This window comes from Apteryx mantelli, chromosome 1, assembly GCF_036417845.1.
Source record: "Apteryx mantelli isolate bAptMan1 chromosome 1, bAptMan1.hap1, whole genome shotgun sequence".
Classification (NCBI taxonomy): domain Eukaryota; kingdom Metazoa; phylum Chordata; class Aves; order Apterygiformes; family Apterygidae; genus Apteryx; species Apteryx mantelli.
In genome coordinates, this window is record NC_089978.1 from 176,159,865 (window position 1) to 176,180,671 (window position 20,807).

General features: G+C 36.6%; 1 long non-coding RNA gene across 2 annotated transcripts in view; it reads left to right on the plus strand.

The window, feature by feature from the left end:
* LOC106488467 (uncharacterized) overlaps nucleotides 1-9,347 on the plus strand; it is a 67,510-nt gene extending 58,163 nt beyond the window's left edge. For both annotated transcript variants that reach the window (XR_001293183.2, XR_001293184.2), the window contains 2 exons: nucleotides 8,066-8,194; nucleotides 9,195-9,347. This is a non-coding gene — a long non-coding RNA (uncharacterized lncRNA). The remainder of the gene's footprint in view (nucleotides 1-8,065; nucleotides 8,195-9,194) is intronic.
* The last annotated feature ends 11,460 nt before the right edge of the window (nucleotides 9,348-20,807 follow it).

Consider the following 20,807-nt stretch of genomic DNA (forward strand, 5'->3'; position numbering starts at 1 on the left):
TATATGACTGCAGTGTTATGTACTGCAAGGTTCTGTTCTGACAACCATTTATATTTTTCCACTAACAATCATCAACCTCAAGAACCTCATGAAGTTCAACAAAAAGAACTGCAGAGTCCTTCACCTGGGGAGGAATAACCCCATGCACCAGTACAGGTTGGGGGCTGATCCAGTGGAAAGCAGCACTGCAGAGAAGGACCTCGGGCTCCTGGTGGACTGCAGGCTGACCATGAGCCAGCAATGTGCCCTTGTGGCCAAGAAAGCCAATGGTATCCCGGGTTGCATTAGGAAGAGCGTTGCCAGCAGGTCGAGGGAGGTGATCCTGCCCCTCTACTCAGCCCTGCTGAGGCCACATCTGGAGTACTGTGTCCAGTTCTGGGCTCCTCAATACAAGAGCTACTGGAGCAAGTCCAGCAAAGGGCTATAAGATGATTAAGGAAGGGACTGGAACATCTTTCTTATGAAGAAAGACTGAGAGAGCTGGGGCTATTTAGCCTGGAGAAGAGAATGCTGAGGGGGGATCTTATCAATGTATACAAATATGTAAAAGGAGGGTGTCAAGAGGATGGAACCAGACTCTTTTCAGTGGTGCCCAGAGACAGGACAAGAGGCAACAGGCACAAACTGAAACACAGACACTTCCATCTGAACATGAGAAAAAACTCCTTTACTGTGAAGGTAACAGAGCACTGGAACAGGTTGCCCAGAGAGGCTGTGGAATCCTTGGAGATGTTCAAAAGCCATCTGGACACAATCCTTGGAAATGTGCTCTAGGTGACTCTGCTTGAGCAGGGAGGCTGGACTAGATGATCTCCAGAGGTCCCTTCCAACCTCAGCCATTCTGTGATTCTGTGATTTTAAGATAGTCATTAGAGTCTGAGAGCTTATATTTGTTTTCACTGAATCATCTGAGTTCAACAGAAGTTTACAAAGTAAGAACTAATGCTAAAGTTTTCTGAAGTGATCTTAGGTGTTCATTTTTATGGAATATATACTGAGAGTTGGTATTTTCAGTTGGTATTTCAAGTTGGTATTTTTCTGAAAATCAAGCCTATAAGATTGCTTCAAGTTGGACAAAAATTCCTAGGTTTTTTTCTCATTCTTGATCTGAAAACTTTACCTTTAAAAACATAACAAAACTCTCAAATGTGGAATTCGTTATCTCCAGTGGCTATCTAGACTTGCATTATGTGTTCTTTACCACACTCTTAGGTTGATCTAGCTCCGCATATAATACATTCAAGTACCCTACATTCTTCCTAATGAGGTTTCAAGAGAGATGTCCTGAGTAGAGGATATCATACATGAGATGCATCTGCTTTATCTTTGCAGTAAAAGCAAGAATACTTCTTGGTTACAATATTGATGTATAGAGTATTTTCTAATCAGTAATAGGGGGGGACCATTATGCATAACATTTTTCCTGCACTAAGAAGTGCACAATCTCAGGGGCCAAATGCACAAAACTGTTCCAGCCCAGTGCACACCTGGCATACACACCACTCCAGGGCAGCGCCCACAAGCCTGTTGCAGACTCAATATATGGAAGAACTGCAGCCACTAATTGGGTACTGTCATAAGGGCTATATCCCCTCTGGATTGGGCTATAGATCTTTGAATCCAAAAGCAGCTGTCAGTCATGAAAAGCCTTATACCAGAGAGCACTGCTTATACCAGAGAGCACTGCAGGAAGTGCTCACAGGAAATTATACCAACAGCTGAAAACTTTAAACAAATTTTTAACAATATAAAGAAAATTTGAAACTTCTTCTGTCAGGTGATGAACCTATCCATCATTGATGGCTACCAGAAATATGCTAAGGGACTCTATTTTGGAATAACGGTGTTCCATCTACCCGAGTTAAATCTGTTTGAACAGTTATGTAAAGCAATATTTTGTGTGACCACAGGCATCACTGACTTTTTTAAGAACCATCAGTCCTGACCTCCCTTTTTCTGCCTTTTTCCCATGGCAGTTTTCAGTTAATAGGAGACATGAGTGCCATGAACCTGGTAATTGATCTGGCTGTGGCTCAGTGGCTTAATTGTGCAATAGAGTCTAAAGTCTGCAGTGTCACCATTTTTTGAATGTTTCAGCCCATAATTTTTGCTACTGGGGACCAGGAAGACTGATATATAAAACTGAAATATTGGCATAAGAATGCCATAATTCTGACTTGATGAAACAACTTGGATTTTTATTGAATTTCTAAAAGCTGTTCTTTGTTTTTATGAACAATGAAGATGTATAGTGTGCTTTATATTCAAACTGAAAAATAAATATAACATGTTCTCTTCGAACCTTGTAGTTCAAGCATGTTTCCAACACCTCAGCATACGACAGGGAGCCTTGCAGATTACCACTGATCTCTGCTTAATGTGTCCTCCCTGATATCGGAGAGACATATGCGATATCAGGTTTGAGCCAATACAGCTGAAATAGAGATATGATCCGTTCTTCAAAAGCTCACTTACCCCAACTTATGGATTCATTCCACCCCTGGACAGTTCTTTTCCGTCACAGTTAATTCAAGTGAGGCAAACCTAGGTTGAGGTAAATCTGTCATCTTTAGAAACTCTCTGCCCATCCACACCTTGCATCAGAGGCTGCATCCATTCCCACGGAGACCTTGCAACAGAGCAGCTGCTCTCTCAACAAATAACATAAATTCTTAGAGCCAAAATACCCTTTCAAGTCTTTGTAGAGTTTAAGACAAATTGTCTGTCTCCCCAAGGACAGTTCTTGTAAAATATCCTTTTGCAGGAGTTAGGCTGACCAGGCCTCTTAATTTTTTTGTCACTACCTTGAAAGAATAAATGTCTCTGCTAAATGGTGCTTCCTTTTGTAACTGAGCGGCTAATAACAACTCCTCAAGGGAGTCAAAGGTAAAACTCTCCTTCCTGTCTTTTGACATGTTTCATTAGAGCTGTACTGATGTTCTACCATTTCAGTTAAAACAAATAGGCATTTTGAAGAACCCTTCTAAATACAGTATATCTATAGCTATCTATATCTTCTATATCAGATAGCTGGAATATGGCTGGCTCATTGCTGGTCTTGACTGAGACTAAACATGATGGTAATTAACCTGTTTGGTTTGTGGTGATTAAGTCCCAGTAACTTTCTTCTAAGCTTAGTAGCATAACTTTATTATTGACACCTATCATCTCACAGGAAGACCAGTTCAGCTGGTTAATCTGTTTTCTTTTATTTCTAGCTCATTTTTGCCAGAAGATATAAATTCATTACTTACTTTTCAAGAAAATAAACCTTAACACCTCAAAAAAACTAGTCAAAGAATAATATAGCTTAATAACTTACAATCTGTAATAAATGTCAACTGTCACTGTTGACAGTTTTTTTATAAACATCTGGTTTATAAAATGTGCATTTCTAGTATCCTTGTGTAATGAGCTCAAAAAATTGCTAATGTATTAGTGAGAAGCTTAAATCCTTTTTCATCTGTTTTCTTCTCTAAAAATAATTTAGAGATATTTATGAAATTCAATCTGAATTCTTCAAAAGTTGGGCTGGCCTCTTTTTCCCTCTTCTTTAGTTCACCTTTTTCCTTTTTCCTTCTTTTTATACATAATTTCCCTGCTTTCTTTAGAAATTCTTCTTTACTTTGTACTTTATTAGCCAAAGCACTTCCAATATGTATGTTTTATGTTTTAGTTTATGAAAGGCATAATATATCAGTACCAGTGATGCATAGTAAAATGCTTATGTGATTATTGCACATCTATACGCAAGGCACACTTTCAGTAAATCTTTTCTATAAAAAATAATACTGGAATGAAACAGGTTTTAGAGTCTTGTTTCTTTTGAAAGTGTAACCCTTGCATAGCTTCCTCATTTATGCGGAATTCTTGATCTGTTTCACACAGTAAATCAGTTTTTTCACTTCAAAGATTCATTCCTTCTCTGTTAAGACTGTACCAAACCACAGAACTTCAAGGGACTATCTATGCAGAATGCTAGGACAGAATAATTTTGTATTGCACTCAGCAATTTATTGAAGTCTGGTTACACCGAGCTTCAAACCAATTCTGTGGTTCATGTTTCTTTGCTCTCTTCAACTATTGGACATTTGACTGTGATACACTAGTAGGTCATTCTTGACTGCAAAGGGGTTAACTAACTGCTAGAGGGGAATGCCCTTGTTTAAGCAGCAATGAGTTGAGCGGAATGAAGTTTTGAGGCAGACAGATGTACACATCAGTGACTACATTTTGAATTCATAGTTCTTTAGTACAATAGGTCATGGACTTGGGAGTAAAAAAAAAGAATAATTAAACAAGTACATGTAGAGTTTGCATGGATTTGCAGCTTGGAATTTAGCCTGCTGTCTACTAAAGATATCTGATTATTTTGCTAGTCAGTGGGATACTTGAGAGAGAGAGGATCAGAAGAAAGATTTTAGAAGTCAATAGAAACGAGTAATATAATAGTGTACTTGTCTGTGTTTCATGAACTGCTTACATATGCTATTTCAGCAGTTATCCCATGAAGCTTTAACTCCTCACTACACTGTAGATTTGATTTTCAACAGTTTGAAGGATTTTTTTTTCTACTCCCAAAGTAGTTGTCCATAGCATCTGCACAGAGCTTGCAGTACAGAAAGCAGGTTTTCATTATTAGTACCTTAACAGCTGCTTAAAAGATCCCAAAGACATGACTCGGGCTGCTGTGATATTTGGAAAAGAGATCCATCTTCATAATACAATCAAATAAAGCATGGTACTCACCTGAGCCAGTACAGATGTTAATAATCACATTAGCTTTACTCCAGATGAGAAAATGTATTTTCTAAATGTCCAGCATGAGACTACGCTAAAAGTAAATCACCAAATCCAAAACTGAACAGTTCATGTGTAGTCAGTGAAATTCTTCCATCAGCCAATTTAAAAATTACAATGTGTAGAACTGAGGTAATCTGAGAATTTTATGCACAGCAGGGATATCCAGACAAATAATCAGAGCAGGCACTAGAGAAACAAAATGTGATATTCATTGTAATGAGATCCTTAAATAATACTGTAAGGTCATTAAAAGATGAAAATAAGAAGAATAAAAGTCTCTAAATAATATCAGTAGAAATATTTTAAAAGAGAAATTGTTCACTGAGGACATGGAGAAAAATAAATTCTCCTGCATTTTCTTATTAGCTAATTAAACATTATTCACTAGTTTGAGATAATTTTTCTCCTTTTCTAAACAATTACTGGCTGTATTCTTTGCTTTTCTTCATTACTTTTTTTGTCTCTCACCTTTTTTGCAAGAGAGAATACCTGAAAGATTGGAGCCAGATTGGCTGTATTTGTACCATTGGATTGGGAGGATCAAGCCTGTATTTGAATGCAAACTCCCTGTTTACATGTTGCTTCATACTCTGCCTCTGGTCTGCAAGATGGCCAACTGGATCTCAAAGCTATAACACTCAAGCACGAGACTACAGATAGTAGCAGACAGAGCCAAAACTTGATCCAGAACTTGAAGACAGCTGTATCACAGTGTAGGCCTAACCAAAAAATTTTGTCAGATGGCTCCCACTATTCTTCCGCTGCTAGTAGTGTCTGTTTTTAGAAGTCATTAGACAGAAATGATTCTGTTTGTTCCAACAGGAGTTAAGAAACCTGGCACTTTCTAAAATCCCATTGAAAAGCCCAACAGTGTATTGTTTTAGACTTATTCACATCTAAATTAATCACAGAGATATTCAAAAGAAGATAGTATCAGAATTCTTACACTGATACAATTGAAAGGTCCAAATAGGTCAGTTTCATGTCATCCTACTGAAATGTTAATAAATATATGTCCTTTCATTATTTTTTGGTCTATGTGTCCCAAATTTCTAATAAAAGAGACATAGAAAAAGAGGTCAGTTTTTAAGCATTCAGAGTTGCCTAATTGGGTGCTGAAAGGCAAATATTTCTGTCAGAATATGTTTAATACAAGCTGATTTGCTTATCTCCTTTTTCATACTTTAAATAAAATAAAATTGCAGTTCTAGTCTAGATGAGGACGTCCAATGACAAAACTGTTTTAAATCTTTCTTTTCTTATATTTACAGTTCACTTTGATGCAGCAACAGTCTTTTCATTTTCTTTCTCTTCCTTCCTTTTTCCCTCCTCATACTAAGTTAGCAATTCTCTGTTAACAATACATTCAGGTTTAGATATGTATCTTAATTAACAGAAAAATTGTCAGCAGGTACTAAATCTGTGTTCAGAAATAGAAGAGAGTCCCAATGGCACAGATTTTCTAAGCATCAATTTAATGAACTACCACTATCTAAATAGACCAGATGACTGGGAAAGTGTATGTCTTTATTAGACGTACTGCTCAAAATATGTTGTATGAATTGAAAACTAAAGACCATATTGTACCCTTCAGGAAGGATGAAAGCTTACACTGAAAGGGGAATGTGGAAAATGAGCCATACTATGGTCTTTAATGAGACCAAATGATAAATAGAAAAGGTCATAGTCAGAGCTGGCTGATAATCCAGTCTTGATGAAACTTTCCTGCTCTGCCCAGGGACAACATTAAGGCTTTCTAATTTTTATATGACTTCTCCTTGCACCCAAATTCCCATATCTATGCATAGAGTGAGCTACATAATTATCTTCAATAGCCAACAGCCTCATGGTTGGGACACTTACCTGATATGTAAAAGAACCCAAGTTCAAATCAAGATGTAGAGTAACTTAAAACATTTACCTTCTAAGGCATATGTTGTGGTTTTGTTCTTTTTTTTTTTTTTTTTCAGAAAAATCCACCATAGATTAAAGAAAGTTTCAGGAAAAAAACACCCCAGTACATTTCCATAAGAAGACTTTCTTTCTTGGAACTGACATTTTCCAATTTAAAAAAAATGTCAAAAAAATCATAACCAGATACACTAATGGTCCTGCCCTTGCTTTCTTTTAACCTATTACAATATGTGAAGGAAGTAATCATGGTCATTAAGAGTGGAATCAATCTCATGTAACTTTTCCTTGAGGCACCAGAGAGCAATATTTTCCATGCTCACATGTGATGATTGACAGTCTGGATTTCCTCCCTCTTTGGTTTCTATTGATTGTGCAGGTCATTTGGACTTCATGTCTATCCTGTAACCGGTTACAGTTAGTTGGGATATAACTTACCTAGACAGAGATGTATTAGACCTCACTGAAGTGTGAAGCATGGGGATAGACCATCCAATGCATTTGAGGTGTATGTATTATGATTTTTTGTTTTTACTGCCCTGACTCCAAATGAGATTTAAGGTGTCTTTGTGTTAGATACTATGTAGATAAAGCATTCTAGCTGTATTCTTCTAACTTATAAGTTTATTCAGATAACTGTAGTCAATCTATTACATAAGCTTAATAATCATTTCTAATTCTGTTGTAACAGTACCAGACTCAGTAAAGATATTCAGAAAAATGATCCCATTTACCAAAGGTGAGGTATCACTCATGGAGTATGGTTAGTCACACTTGTAGGCACCATATGGACATCTATTTTTTTTTTATTTTGAACTAGAGTACTATCTCTGACATCCATACCCAGCAAAAAGTATGCATTAGTTTCAAAGTACTGGTTGCTTCCCACCTTCATTTGATCTTCCACTGCTATTTGATTTATAACAAATGCTTATCAGCTTTTGCTGTGTGAAAAATGATGCTTATTAGCTTTTGCTGTGTGAAAACTGTTTGCTTACTTTTTGATACTTTGCTAAAAGGGCCAGATTGTACAATAGGATCCTGACTCAGCAAAGTATTTTCTCATCAGTTCCAGTAACTTCTGTGAGCAAAGTGAAGTCCTAAGCTTCAGGTTAGGATTATTACTTTTGGAGCATTCACTTCGGTAGAGTTTCTCTGTCTTCGGAGAGAAAACTTATACGAGCTAAGAGAAAGGAGAGGTGTGGAAGGCAGCATTATAATAATGGATCCTCATTTTCAGGAGGAGAGCTAGGGAGAACCTTCCTCTCTATGAAAGCTTTTTAGAAGCTCAAGCACTTACGACCAGGACTTCTGCATAATTACTTATTATTTTTTCTTCTTTATATTGTAGATGGAGACAACTGTTCACAAAAAAATAGCCGGCAGGCAAGAAAATCAAGATATGATATCCATCTCCAGATCTGTGTTTTGTTGGACTCTGAGGCTTCAGAATCAGCAATGCAAGTCTCCCAGCTCTAAGGTGAGTCTCAGCCATGCAGTCACAGACTTGTCATTGCAAGGTATCTCTCCTTCTCTGTCTGTGTATTATAACACGCACACAAGAAACGTTTCTGGACAAGAGTTCAGTTCAAATTGTGCTTGTTTTGACAGACTGGCACTTTCAGTCAAAACCAGATTTTGTGTGATACTTATAACCAGGTCTGTTCTGTAGTTATTCGGTACAATATGTTATATTTGCACCTGAGTCTGTGGCATAGCAGTATAAACATATCTGCAGTTTCTCTAGTCAGTGAAAAGATGAAAAAATAACTTCAAAATACTCTTGATATACACATTGTGGCTTATATATTCTGGTGAATTTCAACAAACATAATTATCCCAGAAATGCAGTAAAGGAAATATATCTGCTTAGAGTATTCTGACTTTAAAAATGCTAATTGCAAAATCAGTATTGCATAAAAATCAGCAAAAGCCACAGAATTAATCAAAATGCCAACTGAATTTTAGTAGTTATGTGTCTTCTACCTGGGTGACTTCATAAAGTTTATTAGGCAGAAAGTTAAAGGTTTCTGCTATACTAATCCTACTAAAACTCAATGTAAAGTTAAAATAGCTTCATATATCCCCAAGAACCCCCAGACATCTGGATAAGAGTACTCTGTTGGCCAATTAACCAAAGGTGTATGCCAAAAACCTCTTACCTTGCAGCAGGAAAAGCTCTGGACACCAAATCTATCCAAGTTAAGTCATTGTACTACTCTTCCATATTTTCCGATTCATCTCATATAATGCTTAATCTTTGCTTGCTCAAACTTTGTTGCAAAATGCCATTTAAATGCTAACTGATTAACATTCATAAATATTTACTGATGGACTTGTGTCTAGTACACATACTGGTAGAAGTAATTTTTCTAAACCTTGTACTTTTGCTATGATTTGTAAGACAGTGGTGTTATAAGCTGCCAGCTACAGACAGTTATTGCTTGCATGCTTTTATATAAAACTCTTCTGTTTTGCAGACTTCTGTTTGCAGCCAAGTGAGCATGAAAATAACTCATGCACCTTCCTAGGACTTCATAGAAGATTCAGGATGAGGCCTCACTCAGTATTACATAAGGAAAATAAATAATTAAACTTTCTCTGCAAAAGTTAGCACTTGTAGTTTTCTGTAGTAAAATTGATTGCAATTATATGTCTTATAGTTAATAAAACTTTTCACTTCATGATGGACAAATTAGTCAGAAATATTTGTAGTGATAGTTCCCATATACATATAAACTATGCTTCTTTGCATCATACATGTTCTTTTGTACATACCAAGTCCCAACCGCTGAAGCATGTGAAAACTGCAATGAATTAGTAATGAATTAGTTGAGAAGATGTATTTTGTCCAGTGCAACTTAAAGTGGCATGATATTCTTTCTTCAAAAAAAGGTTCCTTCTCAGACAAAAATAGCCTAATCCCATAGGTTTTTATAAAGTAAATTCAGAAGCCTCAGCTGCCAAACTCCATCAACCTTCTGCTTAGACCTGGAACTTCAGCCTTATGACAACTGTATTTTAGACATGGCAATACTAAAAAATGGACTGCTTGAAAAGCTTGTTAATTAATACCTGTTTACCACAGTGGAATAGAGGATGAAATTTCAATATCAGCTCTAAATTTTCAGGCCACTGATTAGGTAACTTAAAACACTTTAGTCCATGTATCAGCTATATAGTAGTTTAGATAAGATTGGATCCAGCATGTCTGAGAGAACACTATCTAGCTGTGGCTCCCCCATTCAACTCTTCCCACTGAGGTATCTAATAAAGTTTTGTAAAAATGCCTAGAATTTTTATAAACTAGGACAAGCAGACTCATGAGGAGAAAATGGATGCTTAATGAGGAATGACTCTGATATGATGGAAGAAGTCAAATCGTGAAATAAGGAAGCAGCAAATCTTACAGTGCTAAGTTGGACCCCAAGTCAGCTGCATTTAGAAATGCCTGGAGCTAACCATCTCTATGAAAAGCAGTAGTATCTTGGATAATACAGTGCAATTTATTTGAAGAGAACTTGGCAATATGGAGTTGTAAGTGAAAGAAATGTCTTAAGTGAAAAAGAAAGAAATAGATAGCAAAAAAAGAAAAAAAAAACACAAAGGAAACATTCATTTTTAGTGGGTGAATGTAGTAAATTCTCTTTATTCCAAAATCAGGTTTTGTTCTTCACTCCCGCTTCTGTTAGTGCCACAGATCATTTTTCTTTAGCTTCAACAAAACACTGGACTAGATTTTATTTCCTTGTCTTGACCTGTCCATGTAACTATGCAATGTATAAAATACAGGGGCTATTCTTGAGATGTTGTGTCTCTAAAAATGCCAATAAGTAATAATAATAATAATAAAAAAATAGCATAATCCAAGATAGATTCTATTTTACCTTTCCATGGGCCTTATTCAGCCTCTCTTGCTACAATAGCTGAATGTCCTGTCATTACTATATGGCAACTCACAGTACCCATGAAGGATAATGATGCTTTGGTGCCAGTTTCATGAGCAGGGAAGTAAGTCACAGAGGGGCTAAGATCCCTGCCATGGAGAAAAGGATGAGAGATTCAGTCTTCAAAGCTGTAGACTAGCATCCCTGTCTCTAGGCCATTGTTTCTTTCAAATTCATACAGGGACTTGCAGCTAGATTTAGGGAAAAGGAAAAGTTCTCTTACTCTTCCTGGATATCTTGGCAAAAGAAAGCATCTGTCAGAAAACATCAGTAGAGGAAATTTGGATAGAAAACTGATTCTGATTCTTGAGGTGCAGGGCAATCTCAGCTCAACTTTCTTATGCTCTGAGCAAGCATGTACTGCCTTTCCTCCAGGGCCACTACCCCTGTGACCAAAGCTGCTGTAATGAGTCCTCATAGGCCCCAGTTCTGAGAATCACAAACTGATATGCCGACTCCCCAAAACCCAGTGTAGTAGCATCACAGCATTGGTGTCATACCAGACAAGTTACAACAGCTGCCTAAAAGATACTAATATAAAAATAGAATCATCTTGTTGGCTCATAAAGACACAAGTCTTCCCAAATCCAGCAAAATGAACCCTGATGACATATAAGTGAGAAATATGAATATCAGACATACAAGAACAAGACAGAATGAAGGCCAGGAGGCTACAACTGAAATAAGAATAAAGAAAAAATAAAACACATCATATTGATATTGCCAGGTTGGATCAATGATTCTTATCATTTCTGAGTTACTTCACCATTGCTTGTTCAGAAGTGTGGAACATATAATGGTTAATAGTTTCCAGCTCAAGCTGAAAAAAATCAAACCCCAAACTAAAGCTACATGCCAATTCTAACATTCTGTACACTTCAGAGATATGGAAAAATGGGTAAAAGATTCCACATAAACCCCAGTTGCTACAAATATACTGTCACCTCGGTTACAATGTGGGTGCTATTTTCAGTAAACAATAGATTTTGATAGCCAAGCAGAGCATTTTCAGCTAAGGTTATAACAATCAAAAATGCATTAGTGGGAAACAAGTTTTCTTCTTCATCCCATTGATAATACAAAGCAGAAGTCAAGAGTTACCAAGTTTTGTTTTATATGTGAAATTGTAACAGACTGATTTTTAAAAGGAATCCCTGAAGCCTTGAGGGGAATAACTTTTCAGCAACTAAAGCTGTGCAAGTTGTTGGCAAGGACAACATGAAACCATTATGTCATCAATTTTGGCTCTCATTATTATAACTCAAACAAATGCATGGCCAGCAATCATTTTAAAGAAGCTGCTGTTTTAAAAAATATGTCCAACTGTGCTACTATCTGCAATTCCTCTGTGCTCACTGCCTCAAATTAACAAAAGATTTTCATGAAAAGTAGAACAACCTGCAAGCACGTTATTACAGCTAACAAGCATATTGCTATAAAGAAATCTTGTGGGCACAGGGAAGAAATAGGACCACCTTGATTGCTATAGACAGTGGATAGTTAGATATCTGTACACATGGGTGCAGAGACACTCAAGATCTTCTGCTCCTGTGACAGGTTAGCCAAGCATGATCCAGTTCTGGTCTATAAGCCATGGAGTCCTGTTCGTATGGGACAGTCCATGAGCTGATCAGACCTGCATGTTAAACATCCCCCAGAAGGCTACATTGTTCAACACAAATGCTTGGAAAGGGATATAAGAACCAGAGGGCTGACCTCTTTTCTCACAAGCAACTGTCTCAAATAATGTCATTTGTAAATTAACTCTTTAACTGGTTTGGAGATCTCCTAATTTCTGTTTATGAGGTCTCACCAATTCCTTCTACCATGGTGTCATAAGATCACATTTAAGTTTTAAAAGGATCCTTGTCCTCTTCAACAATTAAAAAAAAAGCTGAGTGACCAGATGATTAGTCTCCAGGTACATGCCTCTCCATTTTGTTTCTATTACTTTTCATCCCATTTCTCTTCCTCTAGGCCTTAATGTCATTTATTTTTTCCTACATAATATTCTGATTCTCTTTGTTACTGATGATGCCTTCCAACTGTGTGTTACCAGTGAAATTCACTAGTGCAAGGTTATTACCAAAACCAGCTCTTCAGGTGCATACCTTTTTGATTAACAAAATCTAAAATAAAGTCAAATGCAGTACTGATTCTTAAGTATTTACTACAGTAGCCTCTTTCTTTAACATAATCTGCTTTTGTATCCTGTTATCCCATTAGCAAAGTCTTTGGTCATAATTCTACTACTATGGTCCTTTTTCCATCATCAAATGTAATAAGTGTGATGAAATGGGAGATGATGTTAGATATGATTTACTTTATTTGCTGTTCTTTAAAAATAACAACATCAACAGCAGCATCAACTACATTAGCTATATCTTCAAAGAACAATATTTTTTCTGGAATAATTTGCTTTTGTAAATAGAAATTGAATTTTGTTTCAATTCATTTACTTTCTGTTTTTTTCATTATTAAGGTATATTATATCATACGGAGATCAGGCAAATCTATTATTTGCTCTTCCTTTCTTGAAGAGGTACTATATTAGCTCTTTTATAGTCAGATGACACAACGCTGATTTTGAGAGGTTTATTAAATCTGCTTTAGGTCTTATTAAATCTACTAGAGGTCTATTTCCGGATATCTATATTTGCAGCTTTCTGTCACAGTTCTTAAGAATTTTGTGATGGAGGTTACTTGATTTTACTAATGTGTGTTCCTTACTGTCTTTGAGTTTTGCCTCTGCTTAGATGTAGTGCTTTCATTTCTTCTCTCTTGTGCTTATTAATGATTGACACATCCATTCAAAAATGAAGCAAAGTATTCATTGAGTTTTGGGGCATTGACAGGTTATCATCAATATCCACCCTCTCCTGCAATGTTGTGACAGTTCACTTTGTTTTCCTTGTTCTTTTTTAATTTCTAAGGCTAAAGAAATTTTGCTTTTTGTTTTAATTTCCTTTGCAAGGTCTGACTCAGCTTGACTTCTGGCAGTTCTCATTTCCTCTAAACTTCCTGACCTCTAAGACATAGCTTTCTCTGCTGACTCTTAATATCCTTTCTGAAGTGGCTGTTTATCGAGCCGAGTCTGGAGTCCTGTCCTACAACTTGTCCCCTTTTTTTTGAGATACAAACTCCAATTATTCTTTTATCACTAATTTCAAAGAAATTCTCACCATAATTTAATTCTGTAATCTTCTCAGCCCAATTGATTCAGCTGAGTTAATAAAAAAGTTTCCTTAATTTCTCAAAGTCTGGCCTTTTTAAGGCATAAAAGTGTCACTTACCTGAATTGGGAAGCCTTAAATTAGACTGATTCATTGGTTACTCAGCTGAATTATTTTTGTTTGTTTTGCCTAACTACCTATTGTGTATGGCTCCTGTCATCACAAAAACACAATTGCATTTTTGTGTTGCTGCTCTTAGTCTTGATAGCTAGTTAGTAGCAAAGAACTCTGAAAGTGATTTAGGAATAAACTTTCAAAATTATTTGTAAATTTGTCTAAATCCAGGCTCCTGAATTTGGGCAAAACATTTCTGGACCTTCAGATATTATTCTGTGGTCATAGAGAATTGGCGTCTACAAAGCCACTTTTCTTGTCAGGAACTGTAACAAAATATATGATGTCATTGTCCCTTTTTTTCCCTCTTTTATATTTCTAACTTTTCCATAGATAAATTTCATTAAAAACCAGAGTTCTTGAAATGAAGTAAGGAAAAGAAAACAGGGTTAAAATTATATTTGTGTGTATGATGGCAAAGTTCTATGAGACGACTCATTCTACTGCATACAAGAATGAGAAATATCACTAACACAGACTGGAATTTTGAAGCTTCTGATTGGAACAAAAGACAAAATATGCCTCTCATTTCCCAGGTTTCCAAAGGGAAATGGTTTCAAATTTTAAATCATGAACAGTTCTGTGTTTTAGCTCCACATCAGAGAATACTCAGCATTTACTACTGAAAAGCAGGATCCTGGTGGGTTGCTTACTATCAACAGTGAAATGGATATGTCAAGATCCTGTGCTACAGAGACATGATACTATCATATTGTTGGTTTTGGCCTTTTAAAGGCTTATTCAGTCTATTTTATAGAATTCAGAGAAAAATACATGGATCTTTTCAGGCGTTTCCTCAGTTAGAGACCTTTCTTACATTTATTTGTGATTCTAAGAAAATTAGGCTCTAAAAAGCTGGAGAGCGAGTCTTCTCTGGTTGGGAGGGAATACAGAACCAGCTTTACTAAACTATATATAAAAGATAAGAAGTAAGGTAGGGGTGCCTGTCATGCTTTGAATTGAAAGTATTTGCTTGTGTCTATCGAGTTTAAATGTCATATCTAATTGTTGGGATTTTTTTTTGTTTCTTATAAAATAGCTAGGAACTGTAAAGTATGCATACAGTAACCCACCATTTAATTTATTAATTTAACTTTAATGAATAACATTTGCTTTAAATGAAAGCACATGAAAGAAGATGGACTGATACAATTAAAAGAGTCTTTACTTCATTCCTTGTCTAAGTATGATATGATGCTATAGTTTATAGCTGTGTCTCCCTAATAGTGCAATACCAATAAACTTTAGGCCTTTCCTGTGGTGAACAGTTGACTCAGTCTCGTAATATAATCGTTCCTGGCATTGTCCTAGCAGACATTGCCAATGATACCAAAAGCTATGTTAGTTTTATTTTGTAGTTTTTCTGCTCCCCTAAGACCTTGGATGTGTATTTCCTTGTAATGATTCAGTGTTGATGGACTGGAATTTTTCATAGTCTAAATTAGTGATATTTATTTCCTTTGGGAAATGACTTGCAAGCTATTCGCCACTTCCACTGCTATTTGCATGGTTCCATATTTGCAATTTGTTCTTCAAAAATATATGACTGGTAACTTTTCTGCTCCTCGATGAGTTAACTCCCAAATCCATAAGGGGTATTCTGAAGAACTGTTCAGACATTTCTATATCATACTCAAATAGAGAGGTATTTGATGTTCTTTTGATTTTAGCTGAAGGAAGATTCAGTTGTCAAGGCATGGCCTTAGCACACAAGTGCAAGTTCCAGTCTGTCATCAGAGGAATTCTTATAACTTCATGCCAGATCATAATCTATGTACTTTAATCATGTTCTATGCAAAAAGAATAATAATACCCTATTTCATAGGCTATTATGAGATAAAAGTTCTAAGGCTGTTAGGCCTTACATTAATGAGAGGTTCATAGACTGTCTTTCTCAGGTATTTCTTGGTATGCATTGCACACACTTTTTAAAACCCAGTTTTAGTCACTAAAATGGATGATGTACTTTGCAAAACTGATTTTTTTAAAAAAAAAACATATTCTCAATTTTTATTAGATTTTTTGCTTAGCTTCTGCAGTGACCGTTAATCTGTGCAATATAAGTTTTCACCTAAATACGTTTGGACCTAAAAGTTCAATTCAGACCTGACAAACATCTTTAAAATAGCACAATGGGATTCCAAGATCTCTTTTTGGTTTCCAGATCTCTTTCGAAATTAGTTTACAAATATCTATCACACCTTGCTTATTCTTACACACAGAGAAAGAGAGAGAAATTATAAACCTGAAATAAACATAAATTATGAAATGATACATGACATGAAAATAGGAAAATAAAAAATGAACAATATACAGCTCTCTTCTGGTTTGGTAATGCAGGCTAGACTCTCCATTCCTCCTGACAAATCACTGTAGTATATCTAATTGAGGGTTACAAACCCATGGCTGAAGCTGAGTTAACAATTCTGTTGATGTATGTGCAAGACATACATTTAGTTCTTCTATTCAGATGTTTTTCCTTCAGTGAACCTATGGTAAGTAATTACATCCACAGAAGTACACACAGGGAACAGAGCAGAAAAAAAGCAGCATTTACAATGTTGTCTTTCTGATAACACATCAAAGGAACACCACATGAAAAATGGAATATGAAAATATACTACACTTTCTGATTCAAACATGCTTTGGGTTATGAAAGGCAGAAATGTTAGGATGATTTATATGAGAAATAGAATAACAACAACAATAAAATTTGTAACAGCCAAAAAGAGGGGTCATCATAATTGTCATCACAGAACAATATTGTAATTTACTCCTTCAGACAGCTGGTTAACTATATCAGAGCAGTAGCTACAGACTGCTCAAGCTGTGACTACATCTTAATTTTCTGTAAACCTTTCAACTGTGTAAATAAGATGGGTCACTTTGATGTGTCTCATCATTTCAACCAATGCTCCAGGTTAACAGATTATGTACGAATTGTAAATACTTCATATATATTCACATGAAAGATAATCAGTACATTCAAAAAGAAGACCTTCAGTCAGTAAATTTGTCATTGTTTGTAAATGTGACTTTTGCATCCTATAAGGTACTCCCGCAGAATAACTTTCTCTGCCAACCTGCCTTCCTTCCCCCAGGCTTAGTTCCCCGATTCATTTATTGATTTTGTTTCAATTCGGTAATAATACATTATGAAAGTCTGACAATCCAAGCCTCTTTGTAAAACATTATTATTATTTTTGACCTACTGGTATGTCTTGAACAGTAAGCTGTAATTTAAAAAGTTGAGGATAAAAAAAATTGAAATAACATCTAACTTTGGATTCATAAAACTGAAATAACTTCATGAACAGTATTAAACATTTTTCTGTCCTTTGATCCAAGTATCAGTGATCTAGTGTGTACATATGATTTCATTCTAAAGTGAAAGTAAGTGTTCTTTGTTACTGCACTGGAGTTTGGTTTCAATATAAACTACTGCAAAGAGCTATATTATCTGAATTTAAATTCTGACCTCAATCACATTTTAGTTATATTAAAGGAAAAGTTCTTTCAATCTCCTCAGGGATGAGAAAACTACTAATTAGGAAAATATCTTGAATAGAAAGAAAAATAAATTTAATAACAAAAAAAGATCTTCAGATTTTTTCTTTTGCCTTCTCCAGCAGTGTAGCTAGTGGTGCTTCAAAGAAAAACGATTTCCAGCTGTGAATTGGGCTATATCTTATCAAGCAGATTAACTTATTTTTAGACTGGTATATTTTAATTACTTTTGATACTAAAACCTATTAAGTTGTTTAAAATTTCATTGCTATGACTTGACAAACTTTTATATGCATTAAGATATAGATGATTAAATCTTGAATTAGCTCTGCAGAGAAGCAGTAAAGAATAGAACCTCTGAATCATTACAACCTTCTTATAATTCCCTCTTCAGTTCCCACGTACAGGTAAATCATGGTGTATAGTGATGATCCAGTCTTATCCCCCATGTTCTACTGCTTTCATAATACTAGCCTGGGCAAGCTGACATGATTAACAGGAGAAAGTCCATGTGAAGGTAAAGGGAATGCATGCAACTGTGCCTCTGTGTGTGTGAGGAGGGAAGAAGATCTTTGTATGACTACTGCAGTGGCCACACAGCTCCAGCTCCCTGAAGCACACACACTGAAGGCCACAGGTGTTCACCAGCAGCTTCGTGAGGAGACGCTTGCCACTTGCTCTTCCAAATACTATCCTCTGCCACTACTGCCACCGCCCCACACACAGTCACATGCCTTTCTAAAAATGTTCATAGCTACTATATACTAGTAGACATGCACGTGTATGGACAGGTATATTATGTGTATCACATGAAGCCACCACACATGAACTACCTGTCCTGGCGTAGGGCCTATGACTGGTCACAAGCTTCCTGAATCCATGAAGATGAGAACTGGGAGGAGTTTAAGGAGTACAGAAAATTTTAAAAAACATTCAAAAAATCCTAACAATGGATTGACTATGCCTATCTCATTCTTGGCAGATTTAATATATTTTGAAAGATCTCCAGGATTTCCCACAATACTTTCAGACGACCAGTTCCAAAAGGTATCTCTATGTGTTCCTCTCTACACAGGTGTCTCCACAAATGTATCTCTACAAAGTTCCTTACTGGGAACATGGATAGTTTTTTATCAAGGATATGAAATAGCAGCACACGCCTACTTTATGATGATATTCATGAGAAACTGAAGTACCTTTCTGTCCTTCTTGAGTTTAAACTCACCTTTCTACAATGCACTTTTTCTAGTTCTGTATAATAACAGTATTTCCAGTGTATACCAAAATGTTTCATTCTAAATGGGCATCTCCCACCTACTATGTGTAAATGGTTATCATCACCTAGACTGTCTTATTGACTCTGCTATCCAACTCAGCTTTTTGGCTCACCTCCAGACCTATATCTGCATCATTTTTCTTCTAGAAGAGCTTGTAGAAACATCTGACATTTAGAAATTTTGGAAATAAAGAATTAGCTATATTTATGGAAAATGAGGATTTTACTCCCTATTGGGTAGCAGGGAGTAAATCAGGACTTCTCAAACATACTAAATGAGTTAAAATGGCTATATCTCTTGTGAGTACCTCACTGTTACTATTCATAGTTGTCCTCTTTAGATGAGGAATTCACTGCTGAAAAAACAGACAGTTTTTATCTTGTACCTGATGAAGCCTGTTAGCCCTAGGAGCAACCTGAAGCATCATGAACAACACACTTCTCCTCTCTTCACAGACTGATTAGCCACTTTCACTGTCTCCCACTGCTCAAAGGTTTCAGTTCAACCCAAGATTACAAAGGGAGAGGTAAGACAAGGGAAAATCTCCGCCAGTCCCCACCGCAGTTCTCCCTGCTGCACTGGAGCCAGCAGGATTGCTGGAGTTTTAAGGAGAAGACAGCACTGGGTGCAGTGGAGTCACCACCCCGATTTTCAGCCCCCTCCAGCACACATCCTTAACGTACCTCTGCAGGCACCTCCAGCATGTTGGGAACCACTGAGGCACAGAGAGAGACTGCACAGAGTACAGGGGAAACACACTACAGGGAACTGTGCCAATTAGTGACCTGTAAAGTCTGCAACAAATCAAGAGTTTCTTCTTTGGCCTATTTGTGGCCAACTAGTTGGCCACTCCAGATACTTCCTGTGAAATAAGTTAAGATAGTCCTGGGGCCACTTTAGTACAGTTTTATAGACAGAGCCATAACGTTCATACCAAATGACTTTTCCTAGTGCCAAGTTTTCATTCTATGCAAGGGGCAAGGATGAAAGAATTCATTTATCCTTCACTCTGCCAGTCAAGAAAAGCCTATCTCACTGCTTTTCAAAAACTGAATAGATTTTCTATGGTCTGTTTCTAGGGCAATCGTAGAGTATTGTTCTCAGCCCCTTTACCAGGTTCTCTGACTCAAAGGAAAAGAAGGTTTTTCTACTGCTTGCTCCTTCCTCTAGTTTCAAATGCCATATGAAAATGGACTTTCTCCCTTTGCCCATACTTTTTATTTTTTGCTTTCCTTCTTCTATGCTAAATTCTACAACCATATTGTATAGATAAACAGTAGAAATCATACAGTCTCTGTCCATGGGAAAGTTATTATATTCACAGTTTTCTTTTCTCACTTGTAATTGATTCTGGAGAGACAGCATACATATAATAATACATATTATCTTGTTTGCAGTACAGATGTCTAATCATGAAGCCATTCCCTGAGTGAAACTCCCATTGAATTCAGTCAGACTCATGTCTGCAAGTGGACAGGAGGGTCAGAAACAGATTTACTTTCATATCTTTTTTACTCATTGACAGAGTATGTTTACTTTCTGATACATTACAAAGAGTGATGGATAAACCATAAAGAGTCTAAACGTTTGGACAAACACCAAAAACTGTGGATGCTCTTTTGAACTGTATTCCAACTGTCTAAGGCCACTTGATTCTCCACAGCTGGGCTGGAAGTCTTACAAGATTAGATATTTCAGCACTTCTGCTTCCCATCCAAGCCAAGAGGGGTATTTAAATTTGAAAAGAGGAGGGGAGATGAAAACAAGACCATAGCAAACATTAAATATAAACTAGATTTTCAAATATTTAACTGTTAATTTGGAATTCTGGTAAAATCTGTTCTGAAAGTGGATATCCCAGGGACTCTGGCCCCAGATCATAAAACACTTTTGATGGAGGAATGGTTATGGGAATGGTTAAGTGAGAGAGGGCATGCTCTGATTGGGATGAGCAATCCCGTCTTCGGGGTAGAGGAAGGAATCTAGGCCAAGGCAAGTGAGCCTGCTGAAGGCAG